The sequence below is a fragment of the Canis lupus genome, chromosome 6 (assembly GCF_048164855.1).
Source record: "Canis lupus baileyi chromosome 6, mCanLup2.hap1, whole genome shotgun sequence".
Taxonomy (NCBI): domain Eukaryota; kingdom Metazoa; phylum Chordata; class Mammalia; order Carnivora; family Canidae; genus Canis; species Canis lupus.
The window spans coordinates 53,967,059-53,979,279 of NC_132843.1; the positions used below are offsets into that span (position 1 = coordinate 53,967,059).

Below are 12,221 nucleotides of genomic sequence, written 5' to 3' on the forward strand. Positions count from 1 at the left end.
GCCAATGTGGACCCTGGCTACTGTGTTCTGGGGCTTTCCAAAGGCACCTTACATACCTGTCTAGAGCCTAGACTGGGGATAGCATGAAGTCAGACATGAACCTCTGTCTCCAAGGTCCCTTAAGGCAACTCCTAGAAGCAGTAGGCTTCATGCACTACCAAGGAAGCTACTGTTTGCAGCCATGGCACATCAGGCCCCTCTAGGGAAAGAGCACAGTTGGCTTAATTGGCTCCAGACTCTGTTTACAATCCTTGAACAGACTATATTCAGTTTCTTTCTTTCTCCCACACCCCCGCATCCAATCCATTAGTAAATTCCTTATCTTCTAAATATATGCAGAATTCAATCATGCCTCATCCTTCAATACCACCAGTGGCTTGGTCACCATCACCTCTTCCCTGATTTTGGCACCAGTCTCCTCACCAGTCTTTTGTTTTTATGCCTTTGGTCTGATTTCAACACAGCAAGCAGAATGAGCCTATTAAACAGAAAGCAGATTTCTGCTTAAGATCCTCTGGTTCCTGGGGCGCCTGGGTGGTTCAGTCAGTTAAGCGTCTGCCTGTGGCTTGGGTCATGATCCCAGTGTCTTGGGATCCATTGGGTTCCCAGTTCAGTGGGAGAGCCTGCTTCTTCCTCTCCCTCTGCTGCTCCCTCTGCTTATTCTCCCTCTCTCTTTCTCTGAAATAAATAAATCTTTTAAAAAATGCAAATTAAAACAGCAATGAGATACCACTACACATCCATTAGAATGGCTAAGATTTTTAAAATAATAATAACTGACAACACCAAATGCTGGTGAGGATGTGAAGCAATGGGAACTCTCATTCACTGCTGATGAGAATACAAAATGGTCCAGCCAGGAGCACTCAGGCAGTAGCCACCAGCTACTTTGAAGGCTGAGACAGGAGGATCACTGGAGCCCAGGAGTTCTGGGAGGCAATGGACTCTCCTAATTGGGTGTCTGCACCAAGTTGGGCATCAACATAGCGACCTCCCAGGCATGGAGGCACCATCACGTTGCCTAAGGAGGGGTGAACCAGCCCAGGTCAGAAATGCAGCAGGTCAAAATTCCTGTGCTTATTAAAATGGTACAGCCATTTTGGAAGGTAGTTTGAGAGTTTCCTGCAAAACTAAACATAGATGGGATGCCCAAGTGGCTCAGTGATTAAGCGTCTGCCTCCAGCTCAGGGCATTGATCCCAGGACCCAGGATCGAGTCCCACATCAGGCTTCTTGCAGGCAGCCTGCTTCTCCCTCTGCCTAGGTCTCTGCCTCTCTCTCTGTGTCTCTCATGAATAAATAAATTAAATCTTAAAAAAAAATAAAAACCTAAACATAGACTCACAATACCAGTAATGCACGGCTAGTTATTTACTCAAATGAGTTGGAAGCTTTTGTACACACAAAAACCTGCATCTGGTTATTTATAGCAACTTTACTAACAATTGCCAAAACTTGGAAGCAACCAAGGTATTCTTCAAAAAGTGAATGAATAAGCAAACTGTGGTACATCTGTACAATGGAATAGTACTCAGTGATATAAAGAAAGGAGCGGTCAAGCCACAGGAAGACATAGGGACAACTTAAATTCACATTTCTAAGTGAAAGAAGCTATCTGAGAAGGCTACATATGGTATAATTCCACCTATGTGACATTCTGGAAAAGGCAAAATTGCAGAGATAGAATGATCTATGATTGCCAGGGATTCAAGGGTAGGAAGAGATGAATGGGTGGAGAACAGGAACTTAAGGCAATAAAACTATTCTATATAATACTATAATGGTGGATACATGACATTATGTATTTGGCAAAACCCATAAAATCTGACAATACAAAGAGTAAACCCTAATGTACACTGTGGACTACAGTTAATAAAAATGTGTTAAATTTGGCTCATCAATTTTAACAAATGTAACGCACTAACCCAAGACATGAATAACAGGAAATACTGTTGTGGGGGAGAAGACCTATCTGGGAACTCTGTATTTCCTGCTCAGTTTTTCAGTAAAACTTAAATATATATATATTTATATTTATTTATTTATTTATTTATTTATTTATTTATTTATTTATTTATTTAAAGATTTTATTTATTTATTCATGAGAGACACAGAGAAAGAGGTAGAGACATAGGCAGAGGGAGAAGCAGGTTCCCTACGGGCAGCCAGACACAGGACTCAATCCCAGGACCCTGGAATCACAACCCAAGGCAAAGGCAGACACTCAACCACTGAGCCACCCAGGTGCCCCTAACATAATATATTTTTTACTGATTTATTTTGTTATTATCTGTCTGAAACACCACCCCCACCTCACCCAGCCACTAACACACCAAGGTAAGTTCCACCAGGAAAAAAATTTTCATGCTTTATTTTGGTGTAATTTAAATGTATAGAGGGGCAGCCCCGGTGGCCCAGCAGTTTGGCACCGCCTTCAGCCCGGGGTGTGATCCTTAGTAGTGGTGGTGGTCTTTTTTGACCTTGACATTTTTTAAGATTTCAGGACAGTTTCTTTGCAGATGTCCCTCAATTTGTATTTGTCTATTTCCTCACAATCAGACTCAGATTATGCATTTTTAGCCAGAATCCTACAGAAGTGATGTGTCCTCAGAGCCTCATATCAGCAGATATAAGATGTTGGTCTGTCCCAATGTAGGCGATGTTATCTTGCATGTCCTACAGCCATCAGATTTCTCCAAAAAGGGAATTTGGTATATTTTATTCACTGCTGTATTCCCAAAGCCTAGAATAGTGCCTGAAATAGGCACTGAAAAAGAATACGCTGGGTGAATGACTAAATGACTTCAACTCTGTGGAGCTGAAAAGACAAACAAGGGTCCTTGGGTGATTCAGTTGGTTGAGTGTCTGCCTTCAGCTCAGGTCATGATCCTGGAGTCCTGTGATCCTGGGATCAAGTCCCACATCAGGCTCTGTTCAGAGGGGAGTCTGCTTTTCCCTGCCCCCACCCCCGCCCCTCTCCCTGCTCATGCTCTCTCTTTATCAAATAAATAAATTTTTTTAAAAAGACAAACAAGAATAAGAGGAAGAAGGGATCCCTGGGTGGCGCAGCGGTTTGGCGCCTGCCTTTGGCCCAGGGCGCGATCCTGGAGACCCAGGATCGAATCCCACATCGGGCTCCCGGTGCATGGAGCCTGCTTCTCCCTCTGCCTGTGTCTCTGCCTCTCTCTCTTTCTCTGTGACTATCATAAATTTAAAAAAAAAAAAAAAGAATAAGAGGAAGAGAGAAGAAGAAGAAGAAGAGGAAGGAAGAATAAGAGGAGAGGGAGAAGGAAGAGCAGGGGAAAAGTAGTAAGCCTATGGAGTAAAGCATCACTATGTACATTTTGCATTCATTAATATTATTCAGAAGATTTCTAGGACATTTCTATGAATTAATAATTCCATCAATAGTATGAGATTTCCAGGGTCACTATACTCTTGCTAGTATAAACTTATTTTCTAGTGTATTGATATAGACTTGACCCCAATAATAACTCATCTTAAGATGATCCTCATTCTTAAAAGCTTTTTCACTCTTTCAGAAGAAAATCTTCTAAATAATATATTGAGGTTCCAGAGGCCTGTTTCATAGAGTATCAACTTTTATTATAGCACCCTCAGTGGCAATGTATGTCTTCGGTAAATATGATTTACTAGTTACCTCAAGACAGCTCTAATTTGGTTAGTAGTCCCTTTCAATTATAAAAAAAGGAGTGTAAAAAGAAAAATGGTCACATATTCAAGCAATGTTCTAAGGAAAGAAAAGAAGGACATGAAAATATTACCCTAAAGAAATTCAATTTTCTCAACTAAACAAGCAGAAGTCAATTCTGATTTGTTCAGTGTCCATCAACACTTATAAAGGAAAACTGTGTGAAGCATTTTGTTTTAAGTCATATTTTACTCTTTTTTTTTTTTTTTTTTTTTTTGAGAGAGAGAGAGAGAGCGCAGGTGCATGCTCACACAAGCTGGGGGAGGGGCAGAGAGAGAGGGAGAATCAAGCAGTTTCCACACCCAGCACAGAGCCCAATGCAGGGCTCCATCTCACAACCCTGAGATCATGACCTGAGCCAAAATCAAGAGTCAGATGCTTAACTGGCATCTCTTAAATCATATTTTAAAAGCAATGTTGAAAGTGAACATTTTAAGCTTGATTTTCAACTATCAAGATAATTAATAGTTAGATTTTTTTTATTTTTATTTATCTATGATAGTCACACACACAGAGAGAGAGAGGCAGAGACACAGGCAGAGGGAGAAGCAGGCTCCATGCACCGGGAGCCCGACATATGATTCGATTCCGGATCTCCAGGATCGCGCCCTGGGCCAAAGGCAGGCGCTAAACCGCTGCGCCACCCAGGGATCCCAAGAGTTAGATTTTAATGTAAAGAAAGCTTTTTCTCAGGCAGCCAGGGTGGCTTGGCGGTTTGGTGCCGCCTTCAGCCCAGGGCGTGATCCTGGAGACTCGGGATCGAGTCCCATGTCAGGCTCCCTGCATGGAGCCTGCTTCTCCCTCCTGCCTGTGTCTCTGCCCCTCTCTCTGTGTGTCTCTCATAAATTAAAAAAAAAAAGCTTTTTCTCTTTTGATTTTTAAAAATTTTATTAAGGAGTACCTGGCTGGCTTAGTCAGTGGAGCATGCAACTCTTGATCTTGAAGTTATAAATTTGAGCCCCACATTGGGTGTAGAGATTACTTAAAAATAAAATCTTGGGGCACCTTGGTGGCTCAGTCAACTAAGTGTCAGACTCTTGATTTCCACTTGAGTCATGACCTCAGGGTTGTGAGATTGAGCCCCATGTCAGGCTCTGTGCTGTGCATGGAGCCTGCTTAAGATTCTCTCTCAGAGCACAGCCCCAGTGGCGCAGCGGTTTAGTGCCGCCTGCAGCCCTGCGTGTGATCCTGGAGACCCAGGATCGAGTCCCATGTCAGGCTCCCTGCATGGAGCCTGCTTCTCCCTCTGCGTGTGTGTGTGTGTGTGTGTGTGTGTGTGTGTGTGTGTGTCTATGAATAAATAAAAAATTAAAAAAAAAAAAAAGATTCTCTCTCAGAGCCTTTGTCTTGGGTCGTGATCCCCGGGTCCTGGGATCAAGTTCTACATCAGGCTCCCAAAAGGAGCCCACTTCTCCCTCTACCTGTCTCTGCCTCTCTGTGTGTCTCTCCTGAATGCTAAATAAAATATTTAGGGATCCCTGGGTGGCGCAGCGGTTTAGCGCCTGCCTTTGGCCCAGGGCGGGATCCTGGAGACCCGGGATCGAATCCCACGTCGTGCTCCCGGTGCATGGAGCCTGCTTCTCCCTCTGCCTGTGTCTCTGCCTCTCTCTCTCTCTCTCTCTCTGTGACTATCATAAATTAAAAAAAAAAAAAAAAAAAGAGTCTTCTAAATAAAATATTAAAAAAAAAAGATTATCTCTCTCCCTGTCCCTCCGCTTCTACCCATCACTCCAGTGTGTGTATGTGTGCACTCTGTCAGAAAAAAAAATTTTAATTTAAAATAAAAATTTTGCTAAGACTTAAATCATCTCTGCTGCTAACAGGTTTTTCCCATCTCCCCGGAATGGTGGTGGGATGACTTTATAAAGAAGTCTACGAAGCACTGACCATTCAAAACCTGAACCTTCTTTTAAAAAGTTTCCAAGCTCATTGCTTCAGTCCAGCAGGGATAGAAAATTTCTGTGTAGTTATTTCCCAAATCTATTTCAGAGTTAATTATATAAACAGATAATGACACATTCCCCGGACAATACTTGACTGAATGTTAGGTGTGGGTATTTTTTTTCTTACTCGGAAATTCTTTCATAAGGAAAATGCTATTCTTTTCATCTGACATAAATTAGAATGACATAAAATCAAGTCTGTTTGCTAATTGTGTAAAATTTGCACGTAGCTTCCTATTTTCTACATGTTTCCTCATGACTCTTCAAGTTAATATTTGGCAGACAAACTTAACTGCCCCAGTATGATTAGAAAGGGAGTAAACTTGCAAGTGACACAAATACAAACAAAAAATTAAAATTCTATATATTTATGTGCAGATATGATTAAAGAGGGAATCCTATTTATTTACATGTCATCTAGAGAAAAAAAACATCTATATAAGAACAGTTTACACAATGGTGACATGTCACCTCAAGAAATTATTTTAGTCACACCAAAAAGTCTGATCGGCACCAATTTAATGTCCTATGCTTCTAACTCTTTTGAGTTTCATTCTTTTTTTTTTTTTTGAGTTTCATTCTTTTCTGACATTTAGACAGCATTCCTTTTTCTTCTTTTTTCTGTAATTTGTCATTTTTTCTTTTTCTTTTTCTTTTTCTTTTTTTTTTTTTTTTTTTTTGGAGGCAGGGAAAGAATCACATTGGGCATGGAGCCCAAGGCAGGGCTCAATCTCATCACCCTGAGATCAAGATCTGCGCTGAAATCAAGAGTCAGACACTTAATGGATTGAGCCACCCAGGTGCCCCATTTCTCTCAACTTAAATATTTCTTAAACATTTTTGTGTGTTATTATCAAAAGGAAGTGAACTACACTCAGGTCTTTAGCCTGCTCAAATTGAGCCAAAGTGACCAATGTTTCATTCCTGAAGGGATTTTTCATATCCCAGAGCAGCAGCACCATTTTTACAATAAATGGTATGGACAGTCAGTAATTCTAATATCTGAGATATTTTTTTGAAGACTGATTTATTTATTTGAGAGAACAAGGGGAGGGGGAAGGGAGAGAGGGAATCTCAAGCAGATTTCCTGCTGAGCACAGAGCCGTTGCAGGGCTCAGTCTCATCTAGAGACCCCATCCCTGGACCCTGAGATCATGACCAGAGCCAAAATCAAGAGTCAGCCACTTAACTGACTGGCCCACCCAGGCGCCCCTGGGATCTTTCTATATTTTCCTTAACAACGACAACTATAACAACGACAACACCTTCAACCACTGTTATCTCAGTTAGACACAACAAGCATTATTCTAACCATCTTGGGGTGCCATTTTTATATACAAGCAGCCCACAGGGAGCAGCACATAATAACCTCCTCCTCCTCTCACCTCCCACTCCCTCTGCTAAAGGATAGAACACCAAAGAAAGTGAACAAGTGGATAAGCCAATTTAAGAAATTGTGGGTGAAGTTTGAAATCTGTTTGAAGATGCAAAAGCTTCCAAATTGTCAGACCCCAAAACCATGGAAACCCTCGATTCTTATTTGAAATGCCACAGCACCTAGAATCTGTACTAGCCTGTTTGCACTTAACCATATTGTTAACTGATACTGTTAGTTCTTTTTACACATAAATCTTCACATTTTCTCAGTCTTTAAAAAAAGACAAGACCTTTGCAAAATAATTTCATGTCAGGAAGATTCGTTTGTAAATTATATTTTTATAGACAAATCATAGTTGAAATAAACCACAGGGCCTCAAAATCTAAAGGATTCTTTTTTTTTTAAGATGTTATTTATTTATACATAAGAGACACAGAGAGAGAGAGAGAGAGAGAGAGAGGCAGAGACACAGGCAGAGGGAGAAGCAGGCTCCCTGTAGGGAGCCCAATGTGAGACTTGATCCCAGGACCCTGGGATCACAACCTGGGCCAAAGGCAGATGCTGGACGACTGAGCCACCCAGGTGCCCCAACATCTAAAGGATTCTTGCAATACATTTAATCAATGACTATTCTTTAATTAGGTCTACTTGGTACTGTGTACTCTGCTGTCTGAAAATATCTTGATATTTGTTCACTTGTATATCATCTATTTCCCACACCAGAGTGAAAGCCCAGTAACTTCAGAGACATTTATCTTTTCTCTGCTTTATCTACTGAACCTAGAATATAATAGCAACTCAATAAATATTTACTGAATAAATAAAAATGTGCCAGCAGCTAACAAAATGGTTTTTTTAAGTTTATTTAAGTAATTTCTACACCTAACATGAGGCTCAAACTCACAACCCCCAGATCAAGAGTCACACACTCTTCTGACTGAGCCAGAAGGGAGCCCTGCAAAATGTTTCTCTCCCTCTAGAAAGCTACCTGAGTATCTCTTTGCCTACTATAAAATTTTAAACTGTTTCACCTGAGTCACTATATCATTCCTTTATGGAATCTGAACAACAGTTCAGTAACAAACATCCTCAAAGATATTCCCATGACTACAGTTTGCTTATGTCATCAAGGTTATCCCTCAGGGTACTCACATTATTCCCTTGATGCAAATCTAAAACATGCATAAGAGGTGAATTTAGACCAGCCAATAACTCTTGGTAACCTTTACAAGTTTCTTAATTATGATGTTAAAACCAAGAACCGACATTTACTTTAACATGGTTTGGGCTACCCCCAGTCCAAAATATGAGCATCAGCAGATGCACAGGGGAAGTGCTGAGCTAGGCTTGGCATTCTTGAAAGCAGAGCCAAATAGGGATTTTCCATAGGTACATTCAGCCCAGAGGTGGGATTAGGCAATTTTAACTCATCCATGTCACCCTATCTCTGCCTACATAGAGACTCATAGAAGCAGGACCACCTCTGGCAGATGGTGGTTAATAGAACAGTTGATTCTTATGTATCTAACCTGTTTATACACACCAATGTTCCCATCTTACCATCAATGCTTCTCCTCCTACCAAACTTACTCAGATTTCTGGGGTGCTTCTCCTCTTCTCAGAGACTATCTGATGCTATTTTGACTTGATTTTACTCAAGTGGAAATGGTAAAAAGTGTTTTCCAAACTTGGCCAATCATAAGAATATCTGCAATTCTTTTAAGATTTTATTTATTTATTCATGAGAGACACAGAGAGAGAGGCAGAGACATAGGCAGAAAGAGAAGCAGACTCCATTCAGGGAGCCCAATGTGGGACTCGATCCTGGGACTCCAGGAGCACACCCTGGGCCGAAGGCAGACGCTTAACCACTGAGCCACCCAAGTGTACCAGGATCTAGTTTCTTTTAACAAGCAGACCAGGATCTAGTATTTTGTGTTGTTCTGTTTTGTTTCTGGTTTGATTTTTTTCTTATTTTGTTTTGTTTTTGTCTTCTTCTGGTTTGTTTTATTTATTTATTTTTTCTGCTGTTGTTGTTGCTATTGTACTTTCTCTCTTTCTTCTATCCTTTGCTGGACATAATGACAGAACAGAGAAATTCACCACAAAAGAAAGAACAGGAGTTAGTACTTGCTGCTAGGATTTAATCAATATGGATATAAGATATCTGAACTAGGGACACCTGGGTGGCTTAGCAGTTAAAGCGCCAGTCTTCGGCTCAGCGCATTCAAGCCCAGGAGGCAGAGAACCTCCCTCAAACCAATAAAAATAGGTCAGTACCTTGACATATTAATAGTGAAGCTTGCAAATCTCAGAGATAAAGAGAAAATCCTGAAAGCAACTCAGGACAAGAGGTCTTTTACCTACAAAGGTAGAAACATAAGGCTAGCAGCAGACCTATCCATAGAGACTTGTCAGGCCAGAAAGTACTGGCATGATATATTTGATGTGCTAAATGGGAAAAATATGAAGCCAAGAATACTTTATCCAGCAAGGCTGTCATTCAGAATAGAAAGAGAGATAGAGTTTCCAGGATAAACAAAAACTAATGTTTCCCATTATAGATCTGAATAACAGTTCCTTTGGAATGTGACAAAAAAGTTAACAAAGACCAGAAAGAAACGGAGACAATCTACAGAAACAGTGACTTTATAGGTAATACAGTGGCATTACATTCATACCTTTCAATAATTACTCTGAATGTGCATTAAAAGGATTATTCACCATGATCAAATGGGATTTATTCCTGGGCTACAGGGGTGGTTCAATATCCACAGATCTATCGGTGTGATACATCACATTAATAAAGAAAGGATAAGAACTTTATGATCCTGTCAATAGATGCAGAAAAAGCATTTCATGAAATATAGCAACTTTTCTTGATAAGAACTGCAGTGTAGGGATAGAAGGGACATACCTCAATATCATAAAAGCCATATAACCACAGCAAATATCATCTTCAATGGGAAAAAAAACTGACAGCTTTTCCCCTAAGGTCAAGAACACAACAGGATGTCCACTCTCACCACTGTTGTTCAAGACGTACTGGAAGTCCTAGCCCAGCAATCAGACAACAAAAAGAAATTAAATGCATCTAAACAGAGGAAGAAGTAGTCAAATTTTCACTCTTTGCAGACTACATGATACTCTATGTAGAAAACACAAGATTCCAGCAAAAAATTGCTAGAACTGATACAGGAATTCAGCTAGGTCACAGTATACAAAATGAATGCACAGAAGGAGCTGAATTTCTATACACTAACAATGAGGCAGAAGAAGGAGAAATCAAGGAATTGATCCCATTTACAACTGCACCAAAAACCATGAGATACCTAGGAATAAACCTAACCAAAGAGGTAAAGGATCTGAACTCTGAAAACCATAGAATACTTATGAAAGAAATTGAGGAAGACACAAATAAATGGAAAAACATTCCATGCTCCTGGATTGAATGAACAAATATTGTTAAAATCTCTATGCTAGCCAAAGCAATTTGCACATTCATTGCAATCCCTATCAAAATACCATCAACCTTTTTCACAGAACTGGAACAAACCTAAAATTAGTACGGAACCAGAAAAGACCCTGAATAGCTAAAGTAATGCTGAAAAAGAAAACCAAAGTTGGAGGCATCACAATTCTGGACTTCAAGCTGTCTTACAAAGCTGCAGTCATCAAGGCAGTATGGTAATGGCACAAAAACAGACACATAGATCATGGAACAGAATAGAGAACCCTGAAATGGATACTCAATTATATGGGCAACTTATCTTCGACAAATCAGGAAAGAATATCCAATGGAAAAAAGACAGTCTCTTCAATAAATGGTACTGGAAAATTTGGAATTCAGTCATGCAAAAGACTGAAACTGGAGCACGTTCTTACACCATACACAAAATTAACTCAAAATGGATGAAATACCTAAATGTGAGATAGGAATCCATCAAAATCCTAGAGGAGAACAGAGATGGCAACCTCTTTGACCTCAGCTGCAGCAACTTCTTGCTAGACATGTCTCCAAAGGCAAAAATGAAGTATTGGGAGACAGAGTGAAAGAGCACAAGCAGGGGGGTGGGGGGAGGCCCAAGGGCAGAGGGAGAGGGAGAAGCAAGCAGACTCCCCACTGAGCAGGAAGCCAGATGCGAGGCTCGACCCCATGACCCTGGGCTCACCACCTGAGCCAAATGCAGACACATAACTGACTGAGCCACCAGGTGCCTTGATAATAAATTTTTTTTAAAAAAAGGATCTTAGGGCACCTGGGTGGCTCAGTGGTTGAGCGTCTGCCTTTGGCTCAGGTCTTGATCCTTGATGAGGTCCTATGTCTCTGCCTCTCTCTGTATCTTTCATTAATAAATAAATAAAATATTGAAAAAAAATAAAAAGCATCTAGCACAGCATTGACACAGATGTACTCTTTTAAAATGTGAAAACAATTACGAACTTGTCAATGAACAAATCACACTGACCAGGGAAAAAAAAGCTATAAAGAAACAGGTGGGGATCCCTGGGTGGCGCAGCGGTTTGGTGCCTGCCTTTGGCCCAGGGCATGATCCTGGAGATCCGGGATCAAATCCCACGTCGGGCTCCCTGCATGGAGCCTGCTTCTCCCTCTGCCTGTGTCTCTGCCTCTCTCTCTCTCTCTCTCTGTGTGTGTGTGACTATCATAAATAAATAAAAAATTAAAAAAAAAAGAAACAGGTGAAAGTGGTAGGCATAGCATAACATATAGAGATGTTAAATCACTATGTTGTTTACCTGAAACTAATGTAACATTGTGTGTCAACCATATTCAAATTTAAAAATTAAAACTAAGGGGTGCCTGGGTGGCTCAATTGGTTGAATGTCTGACTCCTGGTTTCGGCACAGGTATGATCTCATAGGTCATGGGATCCAGTCCCACATCTGGCTCTCTTCTCAGTGGGGAGTCTGCTTGAAGATTCTCTCCCTCTGCCCCTCCCCTCCTCTAAAATAAATAAGGAAATCTTTAAAATTAAAATTTTTAAAAAGAAACAGACCTAAAATTTTCACAATGAATTTAAGAGATGTCAATGGAGTAATTACATCTCTCAAAGACACACCTCAAGCAGAATTACAAGACTTCTGGGAAGATATAATGAAACAATCCCAAGAGATAAAATGCAAACTGAAGGAAGTATAGGGAAAAAGTAAACCCAACAGAGATGAGG

The 12,221-nt window shown here is 40.6% G+C and overlaps 1 long non-coding RNA gene and 1 other non-coding gene across 2 annotated transcripts in view; both read right to left on the bottom strand.

The window, feature by feature from the left end:
* LOC140635658 (uncharacterized) overlaps positions 1–12,221 on the bottom strand; it is a 155,437-nt gene that overhangs the window by 123,906 nt on the left and 19,310 nt on the right. The gene's annotated exons all lie outside the window — the stretch shown is intronic.
* Positions 102–235, bottom strand: LOC140636117 (small nucleolar RNA SNORA70). Its single transcript, XR_012033437.1, has one exon. It is a non-coding gene; the product is annotated as a small nucleolar RNA SNORA70 (small nucleolar RNA).